The following is a 21,163-nucleotide window of genomic DNA, read 5'->3' on the forward strand; positions in this document are numbered from 1 at the left end:
AAAAACTATATTACTATTAATATTTATATATGGAAGGTAGTACCCTCATGTAGATGAATAAGACCAAAATAAAGATGAAAAAGTGAATGATAATGTCTAAGATCTGCTATTTAGGACCTAGTTGTTTGCTGGGAATTACACTGTGGATACTGAAAATACATACTGTTGCAAGTACATGACTGATATATTATTAGTGCCTTAATACTCAGACTGTGGTATATGGACATGCAGCATCAGCATCACCTGGGAGCTTCTTTAAAATGCAAAATATTTGGCCATACCCTAGACCTACTGATTCAGAAATTCTGGGAGTTGAGCCAGCTGTCTGTTTTACAAGCCCTCCACATGCTTCTGGGGCACCCTAAATTTTGAGAAGTACCACCCTCTCCTGGTGGCCTGTGCCAAGCCCCAGGGATAGGACTTGACAACATCGATGAATGTCATACACAGTCTCTTTTTCAGCAGTTAAACCAACTTAGTAGACCTCCAGTGTTGCAGTGACTTCTTTCTCCTAATCCTCAAACCCACACATTAGGTAGGGTGACAGTTTCAATTTTTTTAGGTCATCAACAGGAACTTTTCAGGTTACTTTTACTTCTAGAGTTCTATCTTCTGTTGCCTTTAATCAATGCCATGTAATATACAAATACTGTCTGTAATAGTTAACACAACTAAGACATTTCTTCTCTATAACATATATTCTTTAAACATGTATTTTTCCTTTTAACTTTTTTTTTTTTCACAAGACTGGAAGGCTTGAATGTTCTTATGTCACTTTGTACTAGGATAAACTCCTTTCATTCATGTATTCTAGCCAAAGCTGCATAATTAACTTCTTACTATTCATATATTAATTACAAATTGTGAAAAGATACTTTTGGAACAAGTGATCAATCAGCATCAACAAATATTTATATTACATATATTTTTACAGCCAATATGTTTTCTCAGAGTAGATGTGTGTGTCTGGTGTGTGTGTGTGTGTGAGAGAGAGAGAGATATAGTTGGTCTTAGACACCATCATCATTTAACATCTGGTTAAGAAAAAAATAAACTTGAAAATTTTAGTGACAATATCACATGATAATATAAGAGATATATTTAGGCCTTTTATGATTAATTGTAAAATAAATGGAAAAATCAATATAAAGGAAGAGATCACTGGGTCAAATCTGTCTGAGAAGGCTTCACTCAAGTTTCCCTCACTGAACTCATGTTGAGGAACTACTTGTTCCAAGAAGAGCCTTGTGCAGGTGCTGGAAAGATTATGGAACCTGAGCTAAGTTTCTGGGAAAAGCAATCCAAAGGACAGGAACAGCACAAGCAGAGGTATGGTGTGAGGAGTTAATGCAGTAGGTCTGGTGACCTCTCCTTGCATATCCCCAAGGAAGCCCGGACCATGACTGACCATTGCCCATACCTGGGCATGTGGTCCTTCGAAGTCTGTGTTAATTGGGGTTATTCTGTTGTATTTACTTGGAGCAATGGGCCATGATTTACCAGCTTGTCACATTGCTTTGGATAATCATTAAGATGGCTGAGGGAATTCCCTGGTGGTCCAGTGGTTAGGACTCCCAATGGCAACCCACTCCAGTACTCTTGCCTGGAGAATCCCATGGATGGAGGAGCCTGGGGCTACAGTCCATGGGGTTGCTAAGAGTTGGACACGATTGAGTGACTTCACTTTCACTTTTCACTTTCATGCATTGTAGAAGGAAATGGCAACCCACTCCAATATTCTTGCCTGGAGAATCCCAGGGACAGAGGAACCTGTTGGGCTGCCATCTATGGGGTTGCACAGAGTCGGACATGACTGACGCAACTTAGCAGCAGCAGCAACAGCTTCTATGGCTAGGACCAGGGTTTAATCCCTGGTCAGGGAAATAAGATTCCACAAGCGTCATGCAGAATTGTTAGAGCCCTGAGTTTCAGTTGGCATGAATGGTCATGTACCAGAATATGCCTATGCAACCAGACCTCCATAAAAGCCTTGGACCCTAAGACTTGAACCAACTCCCCTGAATGGAGACATTCTGCATATGTCCTATGCCTAGAGAGAAAGTATGTCGTATATGGCTTTTGTTGGGGAGGGACTTGAAAGCCTGTATCTGACCTCTCTGGATTCTGCCCCATGTGTATCTTTTTTTGCTAGCTGCTTTTGCTCTGCACTCTGTGCTGCAACAAACCATAGCCATGAGTATAACCTGATTTGAGTCCAATAAATCCTCTAGCAAATCACCAAACTTGAAGCAGTCATAGTACCCCTGAAACACATGGCACGCAACAAGATTCAAAATGCATGTAAATGCCTTTGGATAGAGACAATAAATATTTAGATCTGGTGGGAAAATCCAACTGTTGATTGCTGAATATGGATAAAGGGTGTATGGGAATTTGGAGGCTTACCAGGTGGCTCAGTGGTAAAGAATCCTCCTGCTGATTCAGGAGAAGCAGGAGACATAGGTTCGATCCATGGGTCTGGAAAATTCCCTTGAGGAAGAAATGACAACTAACTCCAGTACTCTTGCCTGGAAAATCCCATGGACAGAGGAGCCTGACAGGCTACGTCCATAGAGTCACAAAGAGTCAGACACGACTGAGTGAACTGAACATAAACACGCACAAATGTGGGTGTTCTGTGTACTATTTTTTAAAGTTTCCTGTAGGTTTTAAACATTTCAAAATAAAAACTTGTAAAAAAATGAATAATATTGAGCAAACATTAGTACTTACATTAGTAGAAATGTAAGCAATTAAAAACCTTAATTATACATGTGTATATAGAATCATAGAATTGTATGTTGTCTCGAATAATAGAAGTTTTACATGTCACCGTTTAGTCAGATCTAATCATCTTTGCTTGTTTATTCGTATGTGTATTTTCCATTACTTTTGGTCCAATCTCCTGTCTTAGACAGATGGGGGCCTGAGAGGCATGGGAAAGCCCTGAGTTCCTGGGCTGGAAGTGGGCATGAGGCTGTGGCAAGTGGAGCCAAGAGGATAATTACCCGGTCAGTTTCCTATGGAGTCACTGGGTTAGTAGTGCCAAGAGCAATAGTCTAAGGTCAGGATGCCAAATTCAGACAGGACAATAAGAAGAGGAAGCTTTAATTTTATCTGTCTGACAGAGAATGCAGTACAAAGGGAATTCAAGCAGAGAGGAAAGCAGACAAGCCAAGAATGATCCCTGAGAGAAAAATACGCAAAGCTACAAATTCTTTTTTAACCTGGTTCCTGCCACAGCCAAATGAGGGGGTGTATCTTGAAGTGACTGATACAGCTGGGTGCTGGAAATTGTGGGGTCACAGAGTTTTATCTCATCCAAGTCCTGGATAAATATTCATTTACATTTTCTTCTTTTTTTATTATTTGAGATTTTTACATGTAATATTTTAATTGCTATGTTAGATTGTTGCCTCCATACATATATGAGATTGGTTTATATTGTGCTAACTTCCTCAGGTTTTATCAGTAAGATATGCATAGCTGTCAAAAATGTGAATTCTGGAGTTAATCCCTTTGGTCTAAATCTTTGCTGTAACACCTAATAAATAATTAGCAGTATTACTTATTTCTTAATATTTCATTCTCTCCTATAAAATTCAGGTAAAAATATTACCTACCACAGGGTTGTCATGGAGATGAAATGAGGTATTTATATAAAGCATACAGCACAGTTCTGATAGAAGTACTCAGTATCTTTTTAGTATTTTATTGGTACTTGCAGCATCAAAGAAGGCGAGACAGCAAAAGAGACACTGATGTATAGAACAGTCTTATGGACTCTGTGGGAGAGGGAGAGGGTGGGAAGATTTGGGAGAATGGCATTGAAACATGTAAAATATCATGTAAGAAACGAGTTGCCAGTCCAGGTTCGATGCACGATACTGGATGCTTGGGGCTAGTGCACTGGGACGACCCAGAGAGATGGTATGGGGAGGGAGGAGGGAGGAGGGTTCAGGATGGGGAACACATGTATACCTGTGGCGGATCCATTTCGATATTTGGCAAAACTAATACAATATTGTAAAGTTTAAAAAGAAAATAAAATTAGAAAAAAAAAAGAAAAGGAGGAAGGCTAGAATGACTTCTATGATGTTGGAATGAAATAAAAGCACCAGGAAAAGATGGTAGAAAAGTTTTCTACCATCATTCTACCACAAAACATCAACTTTGGCAATCACCCACAGATAAGGGTACCCTTGTAGCAGTCTGTGAGTCCAGGGGAGAAGTTCCAGCACATTTTGAGGCAAAAAAAAATCTGAGAACAGATACAATGAAGAGCATAATAAGAACAGTTTCGCTTTACTTGCAGAAGTTCTGGGGATCTATTGTACAGCACAGTGACTATAATTAATAATATTGTATTGCATACTTGAATTTTGCTAAGTGAATAAGCATTCTCATGATACATACACAAAATAGGAAATGTATGTGTTAACTGGTGTAATTGTGGTAATCATTTCACAGTGTAAACATACATCAATTCATGTTGTACACTTTAAATATACACAGCTTTATTTGTCAGTTACACCTCAGTAAAACTGGGGAAAAAGTATCAATATGAACTGTTGGGTTTGGATAAACAGAAATATAGAAACAGAGGTGTGTGCATATGTATATATACATATAGATAGATATTAATTTATGTATATATACATATATTTCCCAGCTCTGTCTGATAAGAGGGCCTATAAGAGATGACACCCTAGTAGCAACAACCTCACTCAGTGCCCAGATTTTGTTCTGTAAGTATAATTTTCCAAAAAAAAAAAGATAAAGCTCCTTAGAGAGATGGTTAACTCCAAGGTTGGAACAGGGAGAGAACAAGAAGAGCCTGGAACATTTTGCAGTGCCAAAATGTTTTTGCAGTGATTTTGCAGTGATCAAAAAATGATGAGAGTGGGACTCCCCTGACCATTCTGTGGTTAAGGCCCTGTGCTCCCAGTGCAGGGGACATGTGTCAATCTCTGGTCAGGGAACTAAGATCCCACATGCTCCAGGGTGCAGCCAAAAAAAAAAAAAATGATAGGGGCATGTTGAAAGAACATTATAACCAATGTGAAGGGTTCCCAGTAGCCAAATTTGGGACAATTTAAGCAACAAAATAAATGAGAGTAGCATATTATAATCCAATAATAAAATCAATGTCCATAAGACCATATGATAAAAAATCAAATCAATCCAAAATTCAAATCTGTCCAAAAATCAAATAATTGGTGGGATAGGGAAAGCTCTTTGGAACATTTGAATTTCAAGTAATAGATGTTGAAGTGACAGAAATAGGAAATCACCATTTGCCCAAGAGTATAGTAAGAATTGTTTTAGTCAAGAATCATTAATGGATCTAAAATTGTTAGAACAAAGAATGGAAAAATGGAATTTTTTACATAAAGTCAAAGTATTTCCCCAGAAGAGACTTATTCATAGCAAAGAGAAAAAGTATCAAGGTCTCAAAAGACAAAGGAAGACTGATAAACTATCCCAGATTAAAGATTAAAGAAATAAAACTAAATACATTGTGTAATCCTGGATTGTTCCATCCTGGTCCAAGAAAAGTATGACATTTAGTGGATCAGTTGCCAGAATTTGAATATGGCCAATAGATTAATTAGTGGTATTTATTGGTGGTATTTTCTTGATTTTGATCATTTTAATAAGGGTTATGTTACATTTAACATTGGGGGAAATTGAGTTAAGGGCATACAAAAATTCTTTACACTATTTTTACAATTCTTTTGTAAGTCTGAAATTATATCATAATGAAAATTTAAAAATTAAAAAGTATTTTTCATATATAGCTGACTCATTTTGATGTACAGTAGAAACTAACACAATAATTTAAAGCAACTATACTCCAATAAAAATTAATTTTAAAAGTGAATAAATAAAAAAATCTATCCTACTCATTGATGTCTTTCTTGACTTTTCTAATATAAGTGTTAGCAATAAACACATATTTGTATATAGATACTTTTGTTTTATTTTACTGAAATGAGATTGCATTATACATGGCTCTTTTTGGTTTCCACTCAGCGATCATATTAAGTTCTTTTGGGTTACTGGCTTATCTTACAATGACCTAGCTTAACTTCATTCTCCACACTATGGGCCCCAGACAACCCTATTTCTGTTTACATGACTTCATTCCTTGGTCACAGATGATGAGACCATGGGTAGAGGTCTGACTTAAACTGAGATCATCAGATTCTTTCTACTAGGAATTTGAAATTGGGACCACAATATTCTTATTCAGACTGAGCTACTATTTCAAGTGAAGGAAATTTTAAAACTTCGAAGCTGGGATACAGGTTAACCTGACATGTAAACTGAGTAGCAGAGACAGTTGCTAGGCAGAACAATGAAAATTAAGCAGAGAAACAGGACAAGATACTAGAAGGCATTTCCTGGGTTCCTGGTTGCTAACCACTGTATTACCCCATGCTCTTTCTGAGATACTACTGCCCTTAGATTCCACAAAGCCTTACCAATAATACAAACAGCCAACTAACACATAGTTTGTATATGATATGTATATCTATATATTTTATGCATTTGTGGCATACCTTTTGATTGATGTTTTGGATAGTTCTATGCTATGCCATTCATCTGTGCAGTTTTCAGTTTGTTGCAGATCTCAAAAAAAATTGGTGATGTATTTACTGAAAAAATCCCCCCCATACAGGTAGACCAGTGCAGTTCAGATCTGTGTTGTTCAAGAGTCAACTGTATAGGCCAAACACTGTTGTTCCAAGTTCCCTAGGTTAGTTTTTGTCTTTCCTCTTTCAGTAAGATTATGTCATTCACTTGTAATATAGTACTTAAGTTCATTTGTTACCATTTTTATTCCATTTTGGGTGTCTCTTGCAAAGTGGTTGAATTAAAGTACTCAATTTGAGTATGTGAAACATTAATATTGTTCTAGAAGTCAGAACTATGCCTAAAAATTTACTGTGGAAAGTCTCAGTGCCCTCTCAATTCTATCCTGATCCCACTCCTCCGTTCTTTCCACTTTACTCCTTCCCACCCACTGTAGGTGCTGGCATCATTAGTTTCTGGGTTCTTCCTATTAGTTTATGCGTTCATCACTCTTCCCTCCTGACATTCCTCTCCCCTGCCCTTCCTTCCCTTCCCCTCCACCCTCACCTTCTCTTCCTTTCTTTTCTGTCTCTGCTCCTCCTCCCCCTCTTACTCCTCCTCCTCCTTTTTATCCCACAAATAAGCAGATATAGATATATTTTATTTTCCCTTTGTTTTTACATAAATACTCTTTTGCATTTTGCTTTTTACACTTAAAAATGTATCCTGAAATAGTCCACACTAGTTCATAGTCCACACTAGTTCCTCAAGCTTTAATACAACTGTACAATAAGGCTTTGTATTGCTGTGTAATAATTTATTCAATTATCCTAGTGGGAGTTATTTTGATTATAAAAAATTATTTTTTTAAATACTTTTTATAGAAATAGACACAGCTCAATGGTTTTTCACACACTGAACACACAAGAGTAACCAGTACCCAGGTCAAGAAGCAGATCATTGTTAGTACCCCCAAAGCCCCCCTGTGCTTCCTTCCTGCTACTGTCCATCTCTCCCCGATTCCTGTGGTAACTAACTACTATCCTACTTCTAAGAGTAAAGATTAGTTTCACCTATTTTCATTCTTAATATCAATGGAATTTTTTTATACAATATGCATTCAGTTGTGTCTGCCTCTCACTCAACATTATATTGTGAGAATCATCTATGTTCTGTGTACACCAGGCTTATTGATATATAGTATTCTATTTATTTATTTATTCATTTTACTCTTGATGTGCAATTGAGTAGTTCCCAGTCTGGGACTATTATAGACAATGTTGCAAGAACATTCCAATACATGTCTTTGTTATACACAGACATACATTGCTGTTGGATATTTACTTAGGAGTGAAATTACTGTATTAATAGGATATACATGTTTGGTTTTAGTATATGTTACCAGTTTTCCAAAATATCAGTTTATATTCTCACCAGCAAAATGTGAGCTCCATTTATTCCACGTACTCACCTACACTTGGTAATTTCATCTTAGCCTTTCAGGTGGGTGTGTAGTGATATACCACTGTGATTTCATTTTGGATTTCCCTGATGACTAATGAAGTGGATTACTTTTCCATATGTTATTGATCATTTGTATTTGCTCTTTTATGGAATATATGCTCAATATCTGCTTTTATTGCTTTTCTTATTAGATAGCTTGCTTTTTCTTATTTTTTGAAGAGGTTCTTTTTTTCTTAATATTCTGGATACAAGTTGTTTCTTAATGTCTTAGTTTGGGTTCCCCAGAAGGAAGTCCTGAGGTTAGTTTTCTAGTCAAGTGATTTACTGATACAGTGCTCCCTGGAAAAAGTAATAAGGGAAAGTGAGAATCAGCATGAGGAAGAGGAAGAAGTTAAGCAAAGGTGTGAGTTCAGGCAAAGTCCTGCTGAGGGTAGCTTCAGACTTATGCCTTAGGGGAACTCTAGGATGTTCTTTATACCTTAGACTTTGTCCCAGATTGAGAAAAGGAAGGTTTATTTTCATATTCGTGATATGTAATTCTGATAGCTGCTACAACATAGATAAACTTTGAAGACATTATGCTCAGTGTAACAAGTCAGAACAAAGGGACAAATGTTGTATGATTCCATTTATATAAGGTACCTAGACTAGTCAACTTCATAGAGACAGAAAGTAGAATAGTGGTTACCTGTGGCTAGGGTATGTGGGACTGAGACTTATTACATGAGTACAGAGTTTCCATTTGGGATGATGAGAAAGTTTTGGATATAGATGATGGTGATTGTGGTACAACAGGGTGAATGTACTTAATGCCACTGAACTGTACATTTAAAAATGATTTAATTGGTGTGTGTGTATGTGTGTTTTAGTCGCTCAGTCATGTCTGACTCTTTGCAACCCCATGGATGGTAGCCCACCAGGCTCCTCTGTCCATGCAATTCTTCAGGCAAGAATACTGGAATGGGTTGCCATTTCCTTCTCCAGGGGACCTTCCTGACCCAGGGATTGAACCTGGGTCTTCTGCACTGCAGGCAGTTCCTTTACCATCTGAACCACCAGGTAAGTTTTATGTTACTTATATTTTACCACAATAGAAAAATGAATCACATGCACCGTCATCAAGTGGGATTTATCCTTGAGACATGAAGACATTATGCAAATCAATAAGTATGATTTGTCACTTAATAGAATAAAATATTTTAAAAGTCATCTCAATAAATATAGAAAATGCATTCCACAAAATTCAACATCCTTTAGTGACAAAACTCTCAACAAATTAGGTGTAGAGGGAACACCCTCGATGTAATAATGGCTTTGTAAGACAGACTGCAACTAGCACCATATTAAATGGTGAAAAGTTGAAAGCTTTTCTGGAAGATAAGAGTGCCCCACTCTCATCACTTTTATTCAACATAGTACTAGAAATTTTAGTCAGAGCAGTTAGGCAAGAAAAACAAATAAAAAGCATTGAAATCACAAAGGAAGAAATAGAATTGTCTCTGTTTGAAAGGGTTTCCCTGGTAGCTCAGTTGGTAAAGAATTGACTGCAATGCAGGAGGCCCCGGTTCAATTCCTGGGTCGGGAAGATCTGTTGGCGTAGGGATAGGCTACCTACTCCAGTATTCTTGGGCTTCCCTTGTGGCTCAGTTAGTAAAGAATCTTGCTGCAATGTGGAAGACCTGGGTTCAATCTTCCTAAGGAAGATCCCTGGAGAAGGGAGAGGCTGTTTGAAAACCCTAAAGACTCCAACAAAAACCCTTTACAACTAATAAACAAATTAAGTAAAGTCATAGGATACAAAATAAACATAAAACTTAAGCTGTCTTATACACTAAAAAACACCGTCTGAAACAGAAATTAAGAAAACAATGCCATCAAAACAATAAAATATTTAAGAAATTTAAACAAAAAAGTGAAAGATCTGTGCACTGAAAACTATAAGACATCAATGAAAGAAATTTAAGAGGATACAAATAAATAGAAAGATATTCTGTGTTCATGGATTAGAAGAGTTAATATTGCTAAAATGTCCAGACTACCTAATGTGATCTACAAATTCAATACAATCCCTATGAAAATTCCATTGCTATTTCCCACAGAAATAGAAAAAATAATCTTAAAATTCATAAGGAAGCATAAAAGACCGCAAATAGCCAAAGCGATCTCAAGGAAAAAGAACAATGCTGGAGGCATCACAGTACCTAATTTCAAACTTTATTACAAAGCTGTAGTAACCGAAACAGTACGGTCCTGACATTAAAAACAGCCACATAGACCAATGGGGAAAAAAAAAAACAACGGAGAGCCCAGAAGTAAACTCACACATGCAAAAGAGTTAAGAAATCTCAATGAGGAAAAGATAATCTCTTCAATAAATAGTACTGGGAAAACTGGATATTCACAAGAAAAATGAAACTAAACCTCTGTCTTACAGTACTCACAAAAATCAACTTGAAATTGCTTAAAGACTTAAATTTTAGGCCCGAAACTATAAAACTACAAGAAGAAAACATAGGGAAAAATCTCCTTGACTTTGGTTTGGCAATTATTTTTTGGATATGATACTAAAAGCAAAGGGGCTTCCCAGGTGGCACTAATGGTAAAGAACACGCCTGCCAGTGCAGGAGACATAGGACATGCAGGTTCAATCTCTGTGTTGGGAAGATCCCCTGGAGGAGTAAACAGCAACCCACTCCAGTATTCTTGCTTGGAGAATACCATGGACAGAGGAGCCTGGTGGGCTATGGTCCATAGAGTCGCAAAGAGTCAGACACGACTGAAGTGACTTGGCACACATACATGCACTAAAAACAAACAAAAAAAATAAACAAGTGAAAGAGTCATGTCCGACTCTTTGCAACCCCATGGACTGTAGCCTACCAGGCTCCTCTGTCCATGGAATTTTCCAGGTAAGAATACTGGAGTTGGTTGCCATTTCCTACTCCAATAAACAAGGGGGATTACATCAAACTACAAAACCTTTTACACAACAAAATGAAAAGGCAACCTCTGAAATGGGAGAAAACATTTGAAAACCATATATCTGATAAGAAGTTAATATCTAAAATATATAAAGAACTCATACAACTCAACATTAGATCAATCTGATTAAAATATTGACAGAGGACTGAAAAGGAAACTTTTCAAGGAAGACATACAAATGGTTAATAGGTACATAAAAGAGTGCTCAACACCACTAATTATCAGGGAAATGCAAATCAAAATCACAATGATAGATCACCTTAAAACTCTTTGGATGGCTATTCTTAAAAAGACAATAATAAGTGTCAATGGGGCTAAAAAGAAAAGGGACTCCTTGTGCACTCTTAGTGGGAATGTAAATTGGTACAGCCACTATGGAAAACAGTATGGAGTTTCCCTAGAAAATTAAAAATAAAACTGCCATATGATCTGGCAATCCCTCTTCTGGGTATATATCCAGAGGAAATGAAATCAGAATCTTAAAAAGAAATAGCTGCACTTCCATGTTACTGCAGCATTTAAATTATTTAAGTTCATGGAAACAACCTAAGTGTCCATCAACAACAGATTAATTTTAAAAAGTATGATACACACAAACACATGCACACTGAAATATTATCAAGCCATAAAAAAACCAGAAATCTTGTCTTTTACGACAACATGAATGGACATTGGGGAAATTATGCTAAATGAAAAAAGTCAAACAAAAAAAGATATATCATGTGTTCTCACTTATATGTGGAATTTTAAAATCTCTTGGAAATAGAGAATAGAATTGGTGGTTGCTAGGGGCTGGTGGCTGGGGGAAATGAAGAGATTTTTGATCAAAGGATATAGACTTCCAGCTATAAGATGAATAAGTTCTAGGGATCTAATGTACAGCATAGTGAGGGAACAGAGGTATTATCTAACCTTACTGTAAATCATTTTGTTATTTACATGTGTATCAAAGCATCACATTGTATACCTTAAACTTACATATAAGTCAGTAATATCTGAAAACAGGAAAAAAATTTTTTTTCTGATTCAAATTATATTCTAAAAAGTTTTTATTGATGTGTAAATATAGTCTTGGTGTATTGTTAAGTCGGGGAAAAAAAGTATTATACACTGCCTATTGTTTGACCCCACAGGTGTGTGATTGTGTGTGTGTGTGCATATCTGTATGACAATTTGAAAGCAGTCCATTCTAAAGGAGATCAGCCCTAGGTGTTCTTTGGAAGGAATGATGCTAAAACTGAAACTCCGGTACTTTGGCCACCTCATGCAAAGAGTTGACTCATTGGAAAAGACTCTGATGCTGGGAGGGATTGGGGGCAGGAGGAGAAGGGGATGATAGAGGATGAGATGGCTGGATGGCATCACAGACTCAATGGACGTGAGTTTGAGTGAACTCCAGGAGGTGATGGACAGGGAGGCCTGGCCTGCTGCGATTCATGGGGTCGCAAAGAGTCGGACACAACTGAGCGATTGAACTGAACTGAACTGAAGTAGATGGGATTATGGGTGGAATTTTTCCAATTTCTTTCTTTTATTTTTCTTTTCTCGTTTTTATCTTTATCTATAATATCTGATTTTCCTACAGTGAAGACATACTCTTACAGGTCAATTTATATAAATATAAGTTACAGTTTTTATTAGTGTGATTAATGCTGAATATATTAAGATGTATAATTATAATAGTATTCAGGACACAGATATAAATTACCTGTATTTATCATAGAGCATTTTGTATAATACATATTCTTATTATACATTTAGATCACTACATTAGTGGTATCTTAATTTTATTTCTATTATCATGTTATGAACATCTTGAGATTCTTTTTTGTATCCTTTATTCTTGCACAGTTAACTGGCACTTGATTGCAAAGAAATTTATGAATAACCTGAATTTCAAAGAAGGAGGATGATTCAAAACCTCAATGATAGCATACATATATATTTGTAATTAATGCTGGCATTTTTTTTACTGCAATATAGTCAGTTTATAACATATAAATTTGAAGTGTACAAATAGTGATTCACAATTTTTAAAGATTATACTCCATTTACAGTTAGTATAAAATATTGGCTATATTCTCTTGCTATATAATATATCCTTTTAGCTTATTTATTTTATACATAATTTGTGCCTCTTAATCTTCATCCATATCTTGCTCCTCCTCCCTTCCCTCTTCCCATGGTAACCACTAGTTTGTTCATTGTATCTGTGAGTCTGTTTCTTTGTTATATTCACTAGTTTGTTTTATTTTTTAGATTCCACAAAGAAGTGAAAACTTACAGTATTTGTCCTCTTCTGTCTTACTTTACTAAGCATAATGCTCTCCACATCCATTCATGTTGTTGCAAATGGAAAATTTTCATTTTTTTATGGTTGAGTGGTATTCCATCATGTGTGTGCTCTGTGTGTGTGTGTGTGTGTGTGTGTGTGTGCGTGTGTGTGTGTGTTTGTATCCCATCCTGTTTATCCATTCAACTGTTGATGGACACTTAGGTTGCTTTCATAATCTTGGCTATTGTAAATATCGCTGCTATAAACACTGGAGTATGTGCATCTTTTCAAATTAGTGTTTTTATTTTCTTCAGATATATACCCTGGAGTGGCATGTGTTTTTATATCACCAAACAGAACAAACATTATTTCAAGGAAATCTAAATTCCACCAGCAAATGAATCTGAAATAATGCCCCAGGCAGTAATTTCTTTTCCTTTCTGCCAATAGAGGGCAACAAGAACAAGCTGCTTGATGGGTGGTAGTGTTCATAACCTCTTGTCTGTCAACAAAGTTCAAGAAAGTCAGTGTTAAACTTGCAACAAACGAAAGCAGTGTGTATTGAATCTATAAAACTTTAGTAGGAGCAATTCCTGTCTGGTTCCTCTGCCTGCAGCCTCACCTCTTTCCAATCCCCCCACTACCGTACTACTAGAATTTTCTTTTTAAAAGAGAAATCTGATACCATCACTTGTTTTTTGTTTTTTGGTTTTTTTTAAGCTTTAATTGACCAAGACCAGTTCTTGAGTATGATATTTTGGTTTCTTCATAGTATGACCTCAACTTTCATTTCCCACTCGTCTCCACCCCTGGGAAACTACATTTTTTCTCCACAGAAAGCTATTCATGACGCCCAAACACACCATGCTCTTCTGTACTTTGATATGTTGCTTCTGTTTTTCTTCTACCTGAAATGCCCTGGACTTTCCCTTCCCACTGAACATCTACTTTTCATTCGAGGCCTGGATAAAAGGTCACCTCTCTGTGCAGCCTTTCTTTGCTTTCCACTAAAACTGAACCTTGTTTCCTCCTCAAGTACTACCCATCACACATTGCACTGTTTAAGAATAATCAGTTGTCAGTATTTCCTAGCTGACTGTAAGGTCTGCGAGGGTTCATGTGTCATAAGGAAACATCTTATTCACCTCTGTATCCTCAGGGCCTGGCTCGTAATAATTACTCAAAATGCATGTTCACTGAATACACAAAAGAAAAAACTGAACAGAAAGTTCCCATAGTGGACAAAACCTGTTAAACAAAATTTTAGACTGACATTACAACTGAGGCATGTGGGTGGTACTTTCCATGAGTTTAGGAAGCATTTGATGTTACTAAAAGATTATTTTTGAAATATATAGGTATTTTTTGGTGAATTTTAATTTCTCCACAGCTTCTTAGTGGCCAGTTTTTTGTTTTGTTATTTTGTTTGTGGGATTTGTCCAGGTGGGGGTCCTTTAGTGCAGAAGTACAGGGATATTGTGTTATAGTTTGGAGAAATCTTGGAAACACCAGGTTGCTTGATTTCTAGACCAGGTGGAATTCTACTTTTTTGCTTCTCAGGAACAAGGGTGATCTACAGTATGTGTACTTGGCACACTCAGTCACTGATTTCAGTCTCACTGACGCCTTGATACTGAGATCAGCATTCAGGAGTGCAATGAAGGGAGAGCAAGTATTCCTCTCACAGTTCTACCTCAGACTTGAGCACCAGAGTATGTTAAAAAACACATGATATATATACTGGTAAGTAGACACAGATGATGTTTTGTAGAGGTGGTCATTGCTATACCATCTGCCAGGTCCTGCAGTTGGTTAAAAAAAAAGAAGAAAAGAAATTAGTTTGGCAGGATTTGCTCTTTACAAAATCATGTTGATTTTTGCCAATTCTATGTAATTTGATATGCTCTTGCAAAATGAGTAAGAGCAAAGTGTTTTCACATCGAGCTACAGGAAAAATATGGCCATTGTTCTTATGACCTTAGTTTAAAAAAATGTAAGTATGAGTAAGATAGGGCCATGGTAAATAAAAGATAAAATGAAGGAGATGCAGACAGATGGGTAACTAATTCAGAACTACCAAAACTCAAAAATTGTTTGTAGCTGTAATGTAATTGATATACTATTACCATGTCTCAAACTAAAAAGAAGGGGCATGAAATCTAAAGCCTTCTGGGATCAAAATATGCTCAATTCAGGACTATAAATTTTATTTATTCAGACTTACATTAGTAAATTTATACAGAACATGTATATGAATTTGTGAAAGGTAACAGTTACATACAAATAATTTCTTCCTAATTTAGAGTCAAAGTCTTCATAGGATTAATGTATAGGAACTCTAGTTGGTATTATCTACTAACATTATTTCAGTCATTACCATGTTGATTTCACAAAGAATTTGGAAGATGCTAATTAAACTTTGTCCGATATAAGTAAAGGGTATAACTCTGATTTGTTATCCATTTAGCTTTTATTAAACAGAACGATGACTAAATGATTTCAAATGAGGATTCATTCTAAATGTTGAACGAATAGGTTTTCGTGCAAGTTGGTTTGTGTGTAGTACTTCTGCTTTTTCCTGTGAGTGAAGGACTCAGATAAGAGAAAACACCAGTGCTGTGCCCCACTGTCACATTAATCTTGCTATTTTCTTTTAAAATAACATCTCCTAATAAATTACATTTCCTGCTACATACAAATCAAGTTCTTTAAATGAAAGTTATGAAAAATTAATTATCTTAACAAATTTATTCATTCAACTAATATAGAGTACATACTATGTACAAGACACTGCAGGATACGGATACTATATATTTGTTAGTCTAAAAAAAGAGATTTGGTTTATACTTTGCATTAACAGATCTTATATATCAAATGACATGCCATACATTTTATGGCATTTTATTCTTAACATCTTAACATATTTATTCACTCCCCCATGTTTCATCATGGCATGGCACCAAAGATTCAAGCTTATTTTCATTTGATAAGAATTGCCAACTTGTATGGCTATCAAAGAATCTAAAGACATGGTTCCAGGTTTTATCCACATTTTCCACACGCAGCTCTATGTCAGAGAGTCACATCACCTGGGTTCTCTTGCTCTCTGCTTTTCATGGGGTTCAGCAGTGGGGATCATTGGCCAGCAACATAAGTGAGAAAGACAGAGGTTGGGATATTCTTTCTCATTTCTTCTTCTGCAGCGTGATGATGTCAGTAGCTCCACTATGGACACAGTTCCTGTCCAGTGGTTCCTCTTCCAAGATGACAGTCTTTTGGGGTTCCAGAAGCACAGTTTCCTCCTCCCCAAACTCTTTGGCAGAGGGGTAGAAGCCCTCCTGGTATTGCTGTTCCCTTGGTGCTTCTCCATCCTTTGGTGGCTCACTTAACTCTCCACACCTCTCTAAGCCATCCCTTCATTAAATTCCCCTTTTAACCACTTTAAGGGTAATCCCTCTTTCCTGCTGAGACTCAAGAGAATGCCCCCCAAATAATTTTATATCCAGGGGATTGGTTTCCCATGGTAACATGATGCGAGATAGAAAACTGTTTGAACTATATCTGATGCAGTAGAATAATGGAATTCTGTTTCCAAGCAACTTGTAGACAAACTCTTCCACACTTCCAGAATATATATGCAATAGAGTTGATTATTTAGAAAGTTAACGACTTGACTGGAAAAAAACTCAACCCTGTTTTTTGTTTTCTTTGCATCCAATATAAATACAGTGACTGCTAGTTTACAGGTGACAAACTATGGCCTAACAAAACCAAACCTTTATTTTCTGCAAATAAAGTTTTACTACAGTGCAGCAACACCTATTTCTTTTGCGTAGTCTATAACTGCTTTGTGCAGCCATGGCAGTGGGGGATACTTGCAAGAGAGACCTTATGGCCCACAAAGCCTAAAATATTTACTATCTGGCCTTGTCAGAAAACTTTGCTGACCTTTGAACTAATTGACTGAATGATATATTTGTCATTTTATTTATTTTGGCCTCATTTGGATACTTCTCTGAATCTTACAGTCCATATGCTATCTTACACATACGGTAGCTCAATCAATGATGATTAATAAAGAATGTGAGGATACACTGACCAATATAGAACTCAATCTCAGTTTTGCTTTAAACCCAGAGAATTCATTTTTATTCTTTTACAAGATTTATTAGCCAAGTTTTAGATATGGTTACAGAAATTTGGGGGTTGATGTTTTAAAAATTGGTAACCTGGTACTTCTATACACTTAACAGATGATGAATATCATTATTAAAAATTTATTTGGGTTCCATTTATTGAATAATTTAAACGGAGATGCATGCTCAAATTTTGATCATAGTTGTATTTCCTAGTGGTGTTTTGAGAGTGGTACAGTTTTTTAAAATAATATGACTTATATGCAGAAATGTATTAACTTCTGAGTGGTAGAATTATAGGCTTGATTTTTTTTGTTTCACTTTGTTGTGTTGTTGATTTTTCCATATAGGACAATGAAATGTATTATTGATAATTTTAAAAATATGGAATATGTTTAGTTTCACATAACTAAATATTTCATACTGCTATTTTGGTTTGGGAAACAAAAGATCTTTACAAAATTCATGGAATAAAAGTAACTCTGAGAATTCTTCTGAAGCTACTATTTTAAGAAAATATTCAACTGGCATATCTCAATTGAAAATTAGAAAATAAAAATATTCACATTAAAATTTTTTAAAGTTTTGTATGAATTTTAACTTTAAGCAGCAGAACATCAAATACATAGTCTCTTATATTTGCATATGCATTTTTAACACATCTTCCTACTGTCATTTGACAGAAGGAAATAAAATGCTTTCATATTTCCTCATTTGCAATGTTCATCATTTGTAATTCATATTTTTATATGAAAGCAGACCTACATTTTCTTCTATGATTAGAAGTATTTGTTTTAGCCCTCATTTATTTCCAGTAGCCTCAGAGCACCACTGGTACCTTATGTGGAATTGACTTGCTGATTTACCCCAAAGGGAATGCTGTGTGACAGATTCAAATGACTCCCTAAAATGGTATTATTATACCCAAGAATAGCCAGTTTGTGTTTCTTTTATCAGAAGATCTTAAGCTTTTGTGTCATGGTATATAATTTATCAATTGTATTTCTGTGTTCTTCCTCCACTGTGAGGGTACTTCCTGCCACATGGAAGTTTTGTCTGTTTTATTAGAGCTCCGTCATTTGCTCGGACACAGATAAGTTCTTTCTTAACTAGGTATTGCTAATGTTTACCTCAATGGCACCCCACTCCAGTACTCTTGCCTGGAAAATCCCATGGACGGAGGAGCCTGGTAGGCTGCAGCCCTTGGGGTCGCTAAGAGTCGGACACGACTGAGCGACTTCACTTTCTCTTTTCACTTTCATGCGTTGGAGAAGGAAATGGCAACCCACTCCAGTGTTCTTGCCTGGAGAATCCCAGGGACGGGGAAGCCTGGTGGGCTGCCGTCTTTGGGGTCACACAGAGTCGGACACGACTGAAGTGACTTAGCATAGCATAGCATAGCATAGCAAGATCATAAAGGTTTACCGTCAGAATAGGAGAGTGATTTTTTCCACCTTTTAAAGTCCATTTTTATAAAATTTTCCCTTTTCAATACATGTTTTTATTTTCTCCTCTGTTTATCAAGTTTCTATTTGTTTGCTGTCTTTCCATCAGTAGCGTCTTAAGTAGGAATGAGTCATCACCACCTATTGCACAGATTTAAGGAATTAAAGGAGGGGGAGGAAATCATACAAATACAAGGAATTGAACACATGATATGACAACCAGACCCTGGAAATACCTGACAAGTGACCATTAACTTAGAAGATTATTTCATGTCAGACCACAGCCAAAAAACATTACACATTACTTTTAGGCACATCACAAATTCATAGACTTTACTCATAGGAGAGTCCATCAGGTTCTCACTCAAAAATTATTACTTCTTTCAGACTGTTTTCACAATCTGTGAATTTCCTGCAGATAGAAAATTAGTAGCTGCAGATTTGAATGGGGACTCTTGATAGATTCTCAGCAACAAAAATGAAGAGCCAGGAGAGAAGACAGGAAAACTCTTCAAAGTAAAAACTCAAAACATAGTTGTCTGGGACCTGTGAGGACAGGTCAAACACTATCATACTTCTAAAGAGCCTATGAATATATTGTTATATTAAAAGCATGACACAATCTTTTAGGTCAATCTCAATGACATATTTCTTTAATAAAATGTCTATTTCTGTTCAATAAAGCTTAGACAATAATAACACCTTTCTACAAGATTTCAGAAAATGATAACAAATGGAAAACAGTTTGGGTATTGAAGACATATCATCATATGCTGTCTGAGAAATGAAAGATTACATGATATTTTTGTATTCCTCTATGCTTTTCCTTGAAGGAAAAAAATATGGACTTCGGCAAAATCTGTCTTAAAAGCCATGTGTTTTATAATCTCAGTATCTTTTTAGTTCTTCACATTCTCTGGCAAGTGTTATCTTTAGCTAATGCTTCCTCTAGGTCATTAGTTAACTAGAATAGTTCTTGGAAGTTGCTCATCTGTGAGCTCTTGGCAATTGTCAGGAATTTAAACTGGTCACCATGGTTGAAGGAAGACTCTGACACACTGACCAAGAGTTCCCATAAGAGCAAGGCACAGTCCTAAAGGCCAGGGATACACAGATTAATAAAATGAGGTCATTCTTCAGGATTTCCCCATCTATCCAGCGGAACGTGTCAGCAAATACATGCCATTCAGAGTATATTACAGAAACAAATGGAGATTAGATCATCTGCAGGCACCACTTATCCCGTGGAAGAGGAATGCTTCAGAGAAAGTGACCCTGGAATCCTGAAGGTTGGGAGTTCACTTTGTTAGAAATTAGGAATGAGCATTTCAGGGGATGGTAACATGGAATTAAAAGATGTTTGCACCTTGAAAGAACAGATATGACAAACGTAGACGACATATCAAAAAGTAGAGACATTACTTTGCCAACAAAGGCCCATATAGTCAAAGCTATAGTTTTTCCAGGAGTTATGTATGAATTTGAGAGTTTGATCATAAAGAAAGCTGAGCACAGAAGAACTGATGCTTTCCAACTGTGGTGTGGGAGGACTCTTGAGAGTCCCTTGGACTGCAAGGAGATCAAACCAGTCAATCCTAAAGGAAATCAATCCTGAATATTCATCGGAAAGACTGATGCTGAAGCTCCAATACTTGTGGCCACCTGATACGAAGAGCTGACTCACTGGAAAAGACCCTTTTGCTGGGAAAGATGGAAGGCAGGAGGAGGAGGGGACAGCAGAGGGTAAGATGGTTGGATGGCATCACCAACTCGATGGACATGAGTTTAAGCAAGCTCTGGGAGATGGTGAAGGACAGGGAAGCCTGTCCTGCAGGCGAGCTGCAGTCCATGGGATTGTAGAGTCAGACATGACTGAACAACAACAAGCATGGAATGTAATGATGAATTTGTGATGGTTTACCTTGTTCAGAACACAGCATTAGGGCATTTGAGAGGAATCATTGTAGACAGGGCTTCCCTTGTGGCTCAGCTTGTAAAGAATCCGTCTGCAATGTGGGAGACCTGGGTTCGATACCTGGGTTGGGAAGATCACTTGGAGAAGGGAAAGGCTACCCATTCCAGTATTCTGGCCTGGAGAATTCCATGGACTGTATAGTCCATGGGGGTCACAAAGCATTGGACACCACTGAGTGACTTTCACTCTTCCCTGATCGTTCAGTTGGTAAAGAATCCGACTGCAATGCCGGAGTCCCCGGTTCAGTTCCTGGGTTGGGAAGATCCCCTGGAGAAGGGAAAGGCTACCCACCCAGTATTCTGGCCTG

This window comes from Bos mutus, chromosome 11, assembly GCF_027580195.1.
Source record: "Bos mutus isolate GX-2022 chromosome 11, NWIPB_WYAK_1.1, whole genome shotgun sequence".
NCBI lineage: Eukaryota > Metazoa > Chordata > Mammalia > Artiodactyla > Bovidae > Bos > Bos mutus.